The sequence below is a fragment of the Oryzias latipes genome, chromosome 10 (genome assembly GCF_053564925.1).
Source record: "Oryzias latipes strain Hd-rR chromosome 10, Olatipes_Hd-rR_3.1".
Classification (NCBI taxonomy): domain Eukaryota; kingdom Metazoa; phylum Chordata; class Actinopteri; order Beloniformes; family Adrianichthyidae; genus Oryzias; species Oryzias latipes.
In genome coordinates this window covers 1,357,869-1,369,761 of record NC_136246.1, presented here as the reverse complement: position 1 = coordinate 1,369,761, position 11,893 = coordinate 1,357,869, and the positions used below count along the sequence as shown (strand labels likewise).

At 39.9% G+C, this 11,893-nt stretch overlaps 3 long non-coding RNA genes across 3 annotated transcripts; 2 read left to right on the top strand and 1 right to left on the bottom strand.

Annotated features, from left to right (window-relative positions):
• Positions 1–7,752: 7,752 nt before the first annotated feature.
• On the bottom strand, positions 7,753–8,046 carry LOC144994675 (uncharacterized). Its single transcript, XR_013658269.1, has 2 exons — positions 7,992–8,046; positions 7,753–7,877 (listed from the first exon to the last, which is right to left on the bottom strand). It is a non-coding gene; the product is annotated as an uncharacterized LOC144994675 (long non-coding RNA).
• Positions 8,047–8,066: 20 nt separating this feature from the next.
• LOC144994674 (uncharacterized) lies at positions 8,067–8,432 on the top strand. The gene is made up of 2 exons (XR_013658268.1): positions 8,067–8,182; positions 8,297–8,432. It is a non-coding gene; the product is annotated as an uncharacterized LOC144994674 (long non-coding RNA).
• Positions 8,433–9,875: 1,443 nt separating this feature from the next.
• On the top strand, positions 9,876–11,189 carry LOC144994972 (uncharacterized). Its single transcript, XR_013658709.1, has 3 exons — positions 9,876–10,063; positions 10,547–10,609; positions 10,693–11,189. It is a non-coding gene; the product is annotated as an uncharacterized LOC144994972 (long non-coding RNA).
• Positions 11,190–11,893: the final 704 nt, after the last annotated feature.

Genomic DNA, 11,893 nt, shown 5'->3' with positions numbered 1-11,893 from the left:
CCCCCCCCCCCCCCCCCCCCACACCCGTGGCAGACACGGGTGTGTGTGTGGGGGGGGGGGGTGTCAGCGCTAGACGTTTTTTTGCCTTGACTTTGATGTCCGACCTTTTCTTTTTTATTTCGGCCACGGTCCGAGGTTGTGAGGCTGCAGCATTTACAGCGTCTGCCGCCGTCTGCCACTCACGTGCCTTTTTGGCATTAGTAATGCCCACACTGTGTCCTCCAAACAACATTATTCTCCTCTTTTCCACCTCGCCAACGATAACTTCTACTTCACATTGAGTGAAGTTACGTTTTTTTGATTTTCTCTCCGTGTTTGGCATGGTTTCGCAATCAATGAATATTCATTTGTGGGCGTTTCACGGATTATTTATGGGCAACTATAGGCGTGTCATGAGGCCGCAAAAGCTGCGCAGCATTTAGAATTGGTTGTGATTTATTAAGAGAAAGATGCATAGGATGTGCGTGCGCACGGTTTTATAACTCCGAATATTTCTGTGCGTACGCACATCCTATGTTTCATCCGTACGCCACTTCTGACGCAAATCCTACGCAAAGTTTTATAAATGAGGCCCCTGTTCATGGAGAACCGGCAAATCTCTTCCCAAAACACACTCTACAGACAGTTGGTCGATAACCCCCACCTGTAACAAAAATGCATGGCCGTCAACGGCTATAGTAACCTCTGCTGTAGGATACGATCTCTGATCCCCATGAACACAATGTTAATCTTGTTTTTATAATCAATGACACCATTTGACAGACAACACTTCTTAACCAGTGACAAAGAACTTCCGCTGTCTAATAAAGCGGACACATATTTACCATTAACTTAAACAGGATACAATGAGGATGAATGTGGGGTACTTTGTCTGCATAAGTCATCATTACCTGGAACATAGCAGTAACCTGAAAGTTTAGACTTTTTAAGGGGACAGTCTGAGGCCTTGTGACCAGGTTGTTGACAGTAGTAGCAGATGATTTCCCCATGACTAGAACCAGCCTGATGTCCAAACCTATTAGTCCCAACAGCACCCCGACTAACAGTAGCCTGCTGCTCCACCCTTGTAGCCCCCACATTCCCAAATGTCCCGTGGTTTCTGGACCTCTGACCTTCTAGCCGACTGTCCTCATGTCCCTTACGCAACGGCCGCTGTGAAGTGCTGGTCACGTGGGGTCGTCGGGCGTTGACGTATTGCGTTGCCAGTTTTGCAGCCTCCAAGCCAGAAGTGGGTTCCCGCTCCTTAACCCATGTTCGAACGTCTGGTGAAAACATCCTCAATAGCTGCTCGAGTATGATGACCTCCCCAATGTCCTCCACACTGCACTGGTGTGGCTTAATCCAACGTCGATATAAACCTTTCAGGCGCTGGTAGGTCTCTGTGGGCGTCTCTCCCTGAGGAACAGCTGTACTCCTGAAACGCTGGCGATAAGTCTCAGCAGAAAGGTCAAATTTAGCCAAGAGGGCTTGCTTCAGATCTAAATAAAAATCAGAAAGGTCCTCATCCATGGCAGAATAGGCCTCCAATGCCTTCCCAGTCAGTAGAGGAACCAATCTGTAGGCCCACTCAGTCTCCGGCCAAGCCCAGGTCTTCGCTACACGTTCAAACCAGAGTGAATAATTCTCAATGTCCTCACCAGACTGGAACGGTAGCAACTTGGGGTCCTTCCGTAGGGCTGGAACCGTTGGCTGAGACTGCAGAGCTGGTTGCTGCAGTGGTGAAGGCCCACCCAAGGAAAGTCATGTAGGAGAGGCAGCAACCTCCACATTGGAAAGAGATGGCAGCCCCCTGCCAGCCTCCATTGCTGTCCGCAAACCTTGGAGCTCCCCAAGCAGCATTTCTTCTCTGCTCCTCTGGGCATAAATGAACTCCCGCAGCAGTGTAACCATCTCCTGCCCTGAGGACGCAGCTCCTGGTGGCTGGAAGGTAGGACCCTCATCCCCATCATCAGTTGCCCAGTCTTTACCTTCCACATCAGGTTCAGCTGGCTCTGGCTCCATCAAATGTTTGGCAGCCTTGCTCCTTGTCTTCTGGGTCATGATCCCACTTCTGACACCAAATGTCACGCTCCTGTCCGGAGTGAGACCGACAGGTCCAAGGCAAGATCAATAAAAACCACTCCACAAGGTTTTTGTGAATGGGGAAAATACTGTTATTTTTATTTTACAGCAGGTAACCAGCAGCAATGTCTATACATGCTCTGAAACCCAAACTACCTCTCTCTCATGAACCAAAATTCACACTTTTATAAGACATGGCCCCTCCCCTGGGCCAGGTGGTTTCAGTTGAGGTTAATTGCTGATTTTTGGTCAGGCCCTACAAAAGCCTACCAAACCCAGAGATCGGGTCCTTTGACCCAGGAAGTGAAACTGAAAAAGGTAAGACACAAGTCAGCAAGACATACAAAGATACATAACCATAATACACCCAAACAAAGCACCCAAAATAATAAAGGAATAAAGGAGTTAACAGTGTGTACATCAGTGTGTTGCTATCAGGAACTTGCTAAGATGTTTTAAATGGTTGAATGTGTGCACCCACCCAACCAGCATTAGCTTAGTCCCTGAGTATATGATGTGTGTGTCTGTATGTTTGAATTCCTGTGTGGAGTTTCAATCAGGGGAAACTGCCACAGAGTCAAGCAGTACTTCGCTATCGAGTGACTCATCGTTTGATTCTTCATCTGACTATTCTCCTTCTGACGAAATTACAAAGAAGAAGAAAAGGAAGAAGAAGAACAAGAAGAAGAAAACAAAAATAATGAAAAAACACAAGAAAACAGACAGGGCTGGAGAAAAGACACACAACAAAGCTTACAGAGATGTCAAGAGAGGTAATTACAAATATTGAACTTTTTAAAAAATACAAGAAGTTTTTCGCTTCTTTGTAAAATATTTGCAATTTTCTGTTCCTTAACAGAAAGGCAACAACACAAAGTGAAATTAATTCTCTTTATTATGTATTTGATGCATAATTCTGTTGGGTATGCAGACTTTAGCCCTTTTTTTTAAAGAATTAGTCATCATTTTAACTTTAACACAAAAAACTTCTGAACTTTTGTTGACAAAAGGTTGTGGTTGTGGCTGACTTGAGTTGTGGATTACTCTTCCGTGTACATTAGGCAAAACAATGTGCAACTTGGCATTTTAGTGGTACAAATAGTTTTGTGGCCTGGAGAAATTGGAAAATGTTCAGACATGCATCAGTTTAATAGTAAACCAAACACTTCAGGCACATTTTGATATAACATTGAAAGAGAGTGGGAAAACCACAAAAAATTATTTTACATAATATTTCATATTCACGAAAAGAAAAATGTTATTATGATAAGTAGTCTTTGGTAGGGGGGTCTGTCTAGCTTATTTTTTAGATGATTTAGAAAAACCGGATACAAATAAAAAACAATAACAAAACAATGAATGAATGTTTTGCATTACTATTAAAAATTGCCTTTTTTTATGTTTATGCCCGTGATCCAGATGACATTGTGGAGAGGTACACCAAAGTTTTAAAGGCCTTTAAAAAAGGACTCACCTTGTCTGGAGCTTTCCAAAAAGTGGGGGTGGACCGAAACACAATAGTCAACAACGTTCCAGTTGCAGAACTTGCCATCGCAGACCAAGACAAATTCTCAGAGCTGAAAAACTGTCGCTTGCCCAATGACAAGCTGAGTGATTTCATCAAGTCTTGCATCAAAGAAATAAAAGTCAATTCATAAATTGGAGAAAAAATCAAACAACTAAAAGCTAATGGGCAGTTACTGCCCATAGGCAAGGGCAGGTTTTGAAAAGTTGTTTGTAAAAACATCTGTTAGTTTCGAAGAGTTCAGAAAAGGTTTAAGTTTTTCTCACTTGTTATAATGTTCTTTATTTAAAGTTTGAAAGTGATTTCATTTAGTTTATATTACAGCATGTTTGAAAATGTGTAGATTGTTTTTATTGTTACAGAATGTTTTTTTTAATATTTCAGTTGCCATGTTATATATAAAGTTCTTTTTACAAGCTTTATGCTTTGTGGTTGTTTGTGGTAAAAACATCCGACACCTTAGTTGAGGTGCTGCAAAACATTCAATAAACTGCTAACAAAGTTAGTTAATACGTTTGTTAAGCTTATAAGCAGTTTAGTAATGTGGACTTTGAAGACAATAGTCTGACTTTAGATATTAATGAATCTTATTAACACTATCAGGTATTTGCAAGACATCTATAATGCTAATAAATATCTTACTAGCATCTTACACATTGATAATGGCTATTAATGTGTGAAGTTAGCTAATCAAACCTATTAAGCATATTAACACTTAGGTTTGTATGAGACATCTATAATGCTAATAAATGTCTTACAAGAACCCCAAACAAAAATAATACTTCTTAATTTGTTAACAAAGGTTGTTAATAAGTGTTATTAAGCTTATTAACACTGACAGATTTGTTAGGCATCTATAATGTCAATAAATGAATCATTAGCATCTTGAAAACATCCTAATAATAATGCTTGTAAATGTGTTAACTAAGTACTTTAATAAACCTTATTAGACTTATTGTACTGATAAATGTCTTACTAACACCCTAAAAATTCTATTATAATGCTTATTAATGCGTTAACAAAGCTTGTTAAGGAATCTTATTATAAAGTGTTACCGAGACTTCGAGTTTGGCCTGAATAGAGCTGTCACCCCAAATATGAATCCAATCAGTGACCTTGCTTCCCTTCCACTGACTGGTCCTAGCAGCATCGTCCGCCATGGTTGATGTTTATGTTCTCGTTCCCACCTACTTCAACGCAGAATGATGACTTTTGTAGCGTATCGATGATGACTGTCATGAAAAGATCAGATACAGGTCGCATAAGGGCAAAAAAATCGGAATTGGGTCGTTTCAGACGAAAGAGCTTAACATTTTAATAGTTGAATGGTTAAAATAGGTGAAAAATTGTAGGCATAAAACGCCAGAAGATACTATAAAAAGAATAAATAAAGAGAAACAGGAAAACAGCATTCAACATGCGCAAATTGTGCTCCTTACTTGAACTCAATTATTTTGGATTACTGGAGTTTATAGGTGAAACTATTAATACATTTTGTGTTAGGTCAATTAAATGTAGATACATTATTTTAAAATAAATATATTTAAATAAAACAAACAGAATTTAATTGTGTTACATGAAAGAGGGGCTTGAATCATTTTTTTTGAGTGTATGTGACCTTACAATGTGAGAGCCTGCTCATTTTTGTGGGTTGGGAGGGGCTGCTGCTCAGAGAGCAGGTTTTCAGAGGAATACAGTGATCCCTTGCTATAACGCGGTTTACTTTTCACGGTTTCGCTACTTCACGGATTTGCATCGTGCATTGTGTTCTGCATTCTGATTGGCTAAAAAAGTCACTCCGCTTCTTCTCTACCTGTGCGTCAATAATGTTGCAGTTTAATATGTACAAGTATGTAAATCAGCTTTCGGAATTACGTACATGCAAATCATCTTGCAATTTCAAGTTTCTCTAAAACCCATAGAAAAAGAGCAACACCAACTGTCAATCACTATGTTCTTCTCCCGAACAAACACACACAGCTGCACCGCGGGCTTGAGAAGGAGAAAACACTGCAGCTTCTCAGACTGAAGAGCATTAAAATACACCTGAGCGACTATTTGTCCGTTTGTACTTTGTATTTTTTCATGATCATTTTAAATTTTCTCCCGTTTAATTCAATTACTCTCGGGTCGCGGTGGGCGGGGCTAATCTCCGCGATTTGAAGCCTTCTGTTTACATCGATGATTCAAATTATTATTTGATAGTACAGAAGTTATTTGTTGAAAAAAAACGTTTTTAAAGTACTTTGATTTGTGAAACAAATGCTTGAGCCTGTAAAATGGTTTGTTCTTTCTTTTCTATGTATAACAGAGTATTTAATTGTATAATAATTGTTTAAAAAAAAATAGAGGTTTCTACTTCACGGATTTTGCCTATCACGGGTTCTTTCTGGAACGTAACCCCCGCGAAAAACAAGGGTTTACTGTACTCAGAAATAGAAGAATGGATCAAAATACCACTTTGGGGTTGTTTATACTGAGGAATGATCATTATAATACACTTAAAAGCTCAAAAAAGTAGATCTTGCATGATATAAAGAAAAGGAAAATAATTTTTCATCAAAGTTTTGATGTTTCCGCAGTTAGCGAATAAGATAAGATAAAGATACTTTATTGATCCCAGTTCGGAAAATTGAGTTGTTGCAGCGTCAGCGTTAGACTCTAGATACAAACACACAAACAGTGGATAACAGAGAACAGAAAAAAACATCAGTAAAAACAGTTATATTGCATGACAGCTCTGGAGAAAAACAGACGGACCTTAAATGAGTTTATCTATTGGAAATGGATGACAGGTTATAGAGTCCAATGGAGTGAGATATGAATGGTTTCCTGTAGTGGTTGGTGTGACAGTGAAGCTGCCTTAGCTTCTTGGAAAAGGCGCTCCGCTGACCGTCAAGAACAGGATGGAAAAGATGCTCCAGATTATCCATGATGGATACGAGCTTATTTAAAGTCCTCCTCTCCATCACAGCTTCAACCCTTGTGTTATCTTAGATGACCCCCCCCTTCCATTGACGTGTTCTCCCTGCATGACAAAGGTGGATAAAGGTGGAAAGATTTCATGTAATCCATGGACACCAGTGAAGATCACAAATCATTGAAGAAAAAAGGTTCAGAGCTCTGTCTAGTGGGTCTAGATGACCCAACTCCCAATGGTAAAGTTCCTAGGATAGCCCAAGGGTTAAACGTATAAAGTGTTATTTAAAAGATGTTGGTTTTTGTTCAGATTTTTGAGGTAGAAAAATCGTTGCAAATATACTGCACTGTTTGACAAATGTTTCAGACACACAAGCTAAAAGCCATGTTTGGCCCACCCATCTGCCAATCAAAATTTTTTAGCTTAACATTTAAGAAAATCAGAACAGAAAATTTTGTGCCCCCCTCCATACAGTTTTTACGGAGCCCGTGTCCTGACATTAAGATATAAAAATATATCTTGTTCCCACAGATTAATATCTTGTTCCCACAGGTTATTATGTCGTTCGCACGAAATACTATTCCGTTCCCACAAGATACTATTCCGTTCCCACAAGATACTATTGCGTTCCCTCAAAATACTATTCCGTTCCCTCGAAATGATTAACTCGTGCGAACGCAATAATTATGTCGTTCGAACGCAATAATTAATCCGTTCGAACGCAATAATTATTCACGTCATAAGTCATTCACGCGGATATGCTCTCTGTACGCCGGCAAAACTAAGCCGCTTTCAGCGGTAACTTCCGTGTCTCTGTGACCCATATTCGTTCAAAAAGCAACATGAAAAACAAAAATGATCACTTTATTACCGTCTCAATGAATATAAGAAAAATATCAAAAGATTTATGATAACTAGGCTGCTTTGTCATATGATAGCTCCTGCTAGGCTACTACTAGCTCCGCCGCAGAACTCTTTGATGTATGCCGGCATTTGGGCAACTGGCTGGTCTGTTGTCAGACAGCTGATATTGTAGTTTAGGGTCGAATAGGAATAATAATATTCAGGACTTGTCTCTTATTAACTTTAGCAGTCAGTATCTTTACATTCGAAGCCTATTAGGCTACATGCTAACTGACTAGCCGATCATTTCCTGTTATTAATTTACGTCATAGATTTACAGCAGATACCTTCACATTTCTCTCTGTGTGTGTCTCATTACATTGCATTGAAGACACGGAGGATGTTTAGAGAACAGATTTATTTATTTTAAAAAGCACAGAAGCATCCATCGTATTCACGTTCACATCATCTGGTACGCCTTCAGTCATCTTGCTGCAAAAGCCGCTCCCTGCCGCTACTTCCGTGTCTCTGTGAGCATTCAATAGGGGTAAAAATAAAAGCAAGAATGGTCGATCTGTTATTTTCTCGATGAAAATCTGAAAAATATCATATTAAGCTGGATGCTTCGCCTAAAGCACTTACCTTTAGCTTGTAGCATAACAACAATAGCAGTACGTCCCGTTTCCCAGGGTGCTTTGCTGCCAATCACTGGCCAATCACCGTGTCCCTGTGACCAAGGTCTAACAACAAGACCAATGATTGGCCAGTGATTGGCAGCAAAGCACCCTGGGAAACGGGACGTACTGCTATTGTTGTTATGCTACAAGCTAAAGGTAAGTGCTTTATGCGAAGCATCCAGCTTAATATGATATTTTTCAGATTTTCATCGAGAAAATAACAGATCGATCATTCTTGCTTTTATTTTTACCCCTATTGAATGCTCACAGAGACACGGAAGTAGCGGCAGGAAGCGGCTTTTGCAGCAAGATGACTGAGGGCGTACCAGATCATCATGTGAATGAACGTGACTGAATACGATGGATGCTTTTGTGCTTTTTGAAATAAATAAATCTGTTCTCTAAACATCCTCCGTGTCTTCAATGCAATGTAATGAGACACACACAGAGAGAAATGTGAAGGTATCTGCTGTAAATCTATGACGTAAATTAATAACAGGAAATGATCGGCTAGTCAGTTAGCATGTAGCCTAATAGGCTTCAAATGTAAAGATACTGACTGCTAAAGTTAATAAAAGACAAGTCCTGAATATTATTATTGCTATTCGACCCTAAACTACAATATCAGCTGTCTGACAACAGACCAGCCAGTTGCCCATATGCCGGCATACATGATCAGAGAGCTCTGCGGCGGAGCTAGTAGTAGCCTAGCAGGAGCTATCGTAAGACAAAGCAGCCTAGTTATCATAAATCTTTTGATATTTTTCTTATATTCATTGAGACGGTAATAAAGTGATCATTTTTGTTTTTCATGTTCCTTTTTTGAACGAATATGGGTCACAGAGACACGGAAGTTACCGGCTTAGTTTTGCCGGCGTACAGAGAGCATATCCGCGTGAATGACTTATGACGTGAATAATTATTGCGTTCGAACAGGTTAATTATTGCGTTCGAACGACATAATTATTGCGTTCGCACGAGTTAATCATTTCGAGGGAACGGAATAGTATTTTGAGGGAACGCAATAGTATCTTGTGGGAACAGAAATGTATCTTGTGGGAACGGAATAGTATTTCGTGCGAACGACATAATAACCTGTGGGAACAAGATATTAATCTGTGGGAACAAGATATATTTTTATATCTTAATGTCAGGACACGGGCTCCGTAAGTTTTCATAAATAGAAAAAATAGAATAATGTTTGAAAAAGCCTTTTAAATAGGCTTTTTATTCGTTTATTTTTGAGTAAATCCTGACTTTTTTAACATGGAAATCAATAGGAACCAGCTTTCATTGGTCTTTTGGGGAACTGCAACATTTGGTATTTCCGTGTTTGTGTCATATTCTTCAACCAAGGGTACGGGCTTGATGTCTTTATAAGAAGCCATGACTCTCAAAATAATGCAAAAACAGATTGTGTTAAAATGCAACTAATAGTTTTTTAACTTGGATTCTTATTCTGCATTTATAGCCAATAATACTTTTGGTTTTAAAATGAGCTATATTTACACATGCCCTGAGATGCCCCTGCCTTTGCTCAGCAGTATTTGGGACAAGCTTCAGCAAATGCCCCACCCTGAAAGGGAGTAAGTGGGTTAGGAAAATGGATGGATAGATATATTTACACTTGGCCACATCTGATCCTCTGTTCAAGAAGGTGGACTGCCTTGGCTAAAGAGCTAAAGAGTGATGCATGCAACATGAATAAACACAAAAAAACAACTAAATTACTACGAAATATAAAAAACATCTGCAAAATACCAGCTTGCATGAAAACTTTTTTTTTCTGTAAAAATTTGTTTTCACTGTTCTTTTTTAAACCAATATTTGGATTTTATATGCTGCAAAGTTTGATTGAACAAAGATTGGAAAAATTCTGGATTTTTTTTCCTATGGTGTTCTTGACAGTCTGTCAGTTCTGTTTTGTCTTCCCAATTCTTGTGTTTCTCTGTGCAGGTTGGCTGTGGCTTTCTTGGAGGATTCTGCCCCCTCTCTGGTGGCGCTCCATGGAGTGGCACACAGCTGCCTGCGCTTTAGGTCAATTGGTTTGAGCTGTATTTAAGTGATTCTGTTTCTGCACTCTGTGTTGGAGTGTTGCTTATGTTTAGTTCCTTGCTCTAGCACGGCTTGCACTATTTGGCATTCTAGTATTGAGTTCTGCTATGGTGTGAATTTTTCCCACCTGGAGTGGCACTTTTTGTTATTAAAAACTTTTAGTTTCTCACTTTGGCTTGTCGTTTGGTTCTGCATCTGGGGCTTCCTGATACTCCTACAACAGTTCTATATGGTTTTTAACAGTGTTTCACATTTCCCTGCTTGAAAGGCCAAATCGCTTTAATTGCTTAGTCTATGTTCATTCTTAATAATTGCCTTTTAAATCAGGAGTTTGCCTACAGGCTTAGAAGCTGTGAATCACTTGAAGATATTAAGTACCCATGAGCTTCCCATGATTAAAACGTCTCTGTTACTTTATATTCTTTAAGTGTGGACCTTTTGTTTTGTGTTTACTTTTCCTGGCAGATAACTGACGGCAGATCAAGACGCTGAACCATTTGTGATGAAAGGTCTTGACTCCAGAGAAAGGTTTGTGAATTCCAAAGTACAACAATGTCTCTGGTTACAAAGCAAGGTCAATCCACTTGTGGTTACAAGATTTTGTTGTTCAGGGCGCCATAGGTGGAATCACACAGGCAAAGCAGACATGAGGGCTGTTTCAAGATTTCAGCTGTCTCTTTCATCTGAAGGGACTTTTTCGGCAGAAGACTTGAAAGAATTTATATTTTCTCGTGTATCATCAAAAACTCAATTAGCCGTGGAAAGCATGGCACATACCTGTGTGCAGAGCAGTTGCGGAGGCTTGTTGGAGTTACTGATGTATCAGTGTTTAACTGAAACACGATCTTTTACATCTGTGTGCCTCCATTAGGGCCAAACTGCTGGCTACTGTAACTAGGGTATTGTTATGTTCCACAGGAGTGCAACTTCTTTTGGGTTTTGACCGTCCTCCAATAAAAATGTCACGGCTGAATTGTCTGGATTAGGTGTGAGTGAAGTGGCAACTATTCTGAACAGCTTGTGTGAAATGTTTGTCTGCGATGGAACAACTCTGCAGCAGGAGGAAAACACATTAGTCTCAATGAGTCGCAGTTCTTCGGAAACCAGATACAGGGCTTTTGTTAAGAAGGACACAAGCTAATTTATGATTGAGCTTAAAATGAGCCTGTTGCTGCTTTTTATGTTAATGTCAAAGCAGGTGTGTGGGCTTTAACTAAATAACAGCTGGTTCTGTTTTTAAGACTTCATCTGAATTGAAATATTCTTGTTTCCAAATTTTATTAGCAATTTTTAAAGTCAACATAAGTCATTGAAATGTTTTTTTCCAACAAACCCTGAGGATCTTTAAAAAGCAAATACAGAAACAGGCCTGCACAGGCCTTTACAGCTCACAAGGTCCCAAAGAAGCTGTGAAGGAACAGAAACAACAGCAGAGCCCGAGAATGAGCATGACACAGTTGAACTTTGCACAGCATGTCCAAGCATGCAGCAAGCCTCTACTAACATGGAAACATTCCCATCTGCCATTGTCTTGCAGAAAAAGAAGCCTGAAAAGCACAGTTCTGACAAAAAGTCATGTGTCTCCCATTAATGAGTGACACCCTGACTAATGGCATGAGCACTTCAGCTGAGGCAGAAAAGAGGCATCTGGACAGCGTCTCCTGCCTTCAACTTCTGAACTAGAGAGCCTCTTGAAACATTTTGTCGCCATGGTGTCCAGGCGTTGCCATTTCATTCCAGCACAGATACTCTGCTCTTCCACCTGTCGTGTGCACTCTGTGCTTTCTATGGCAGACCTGCTGACAGCTACTG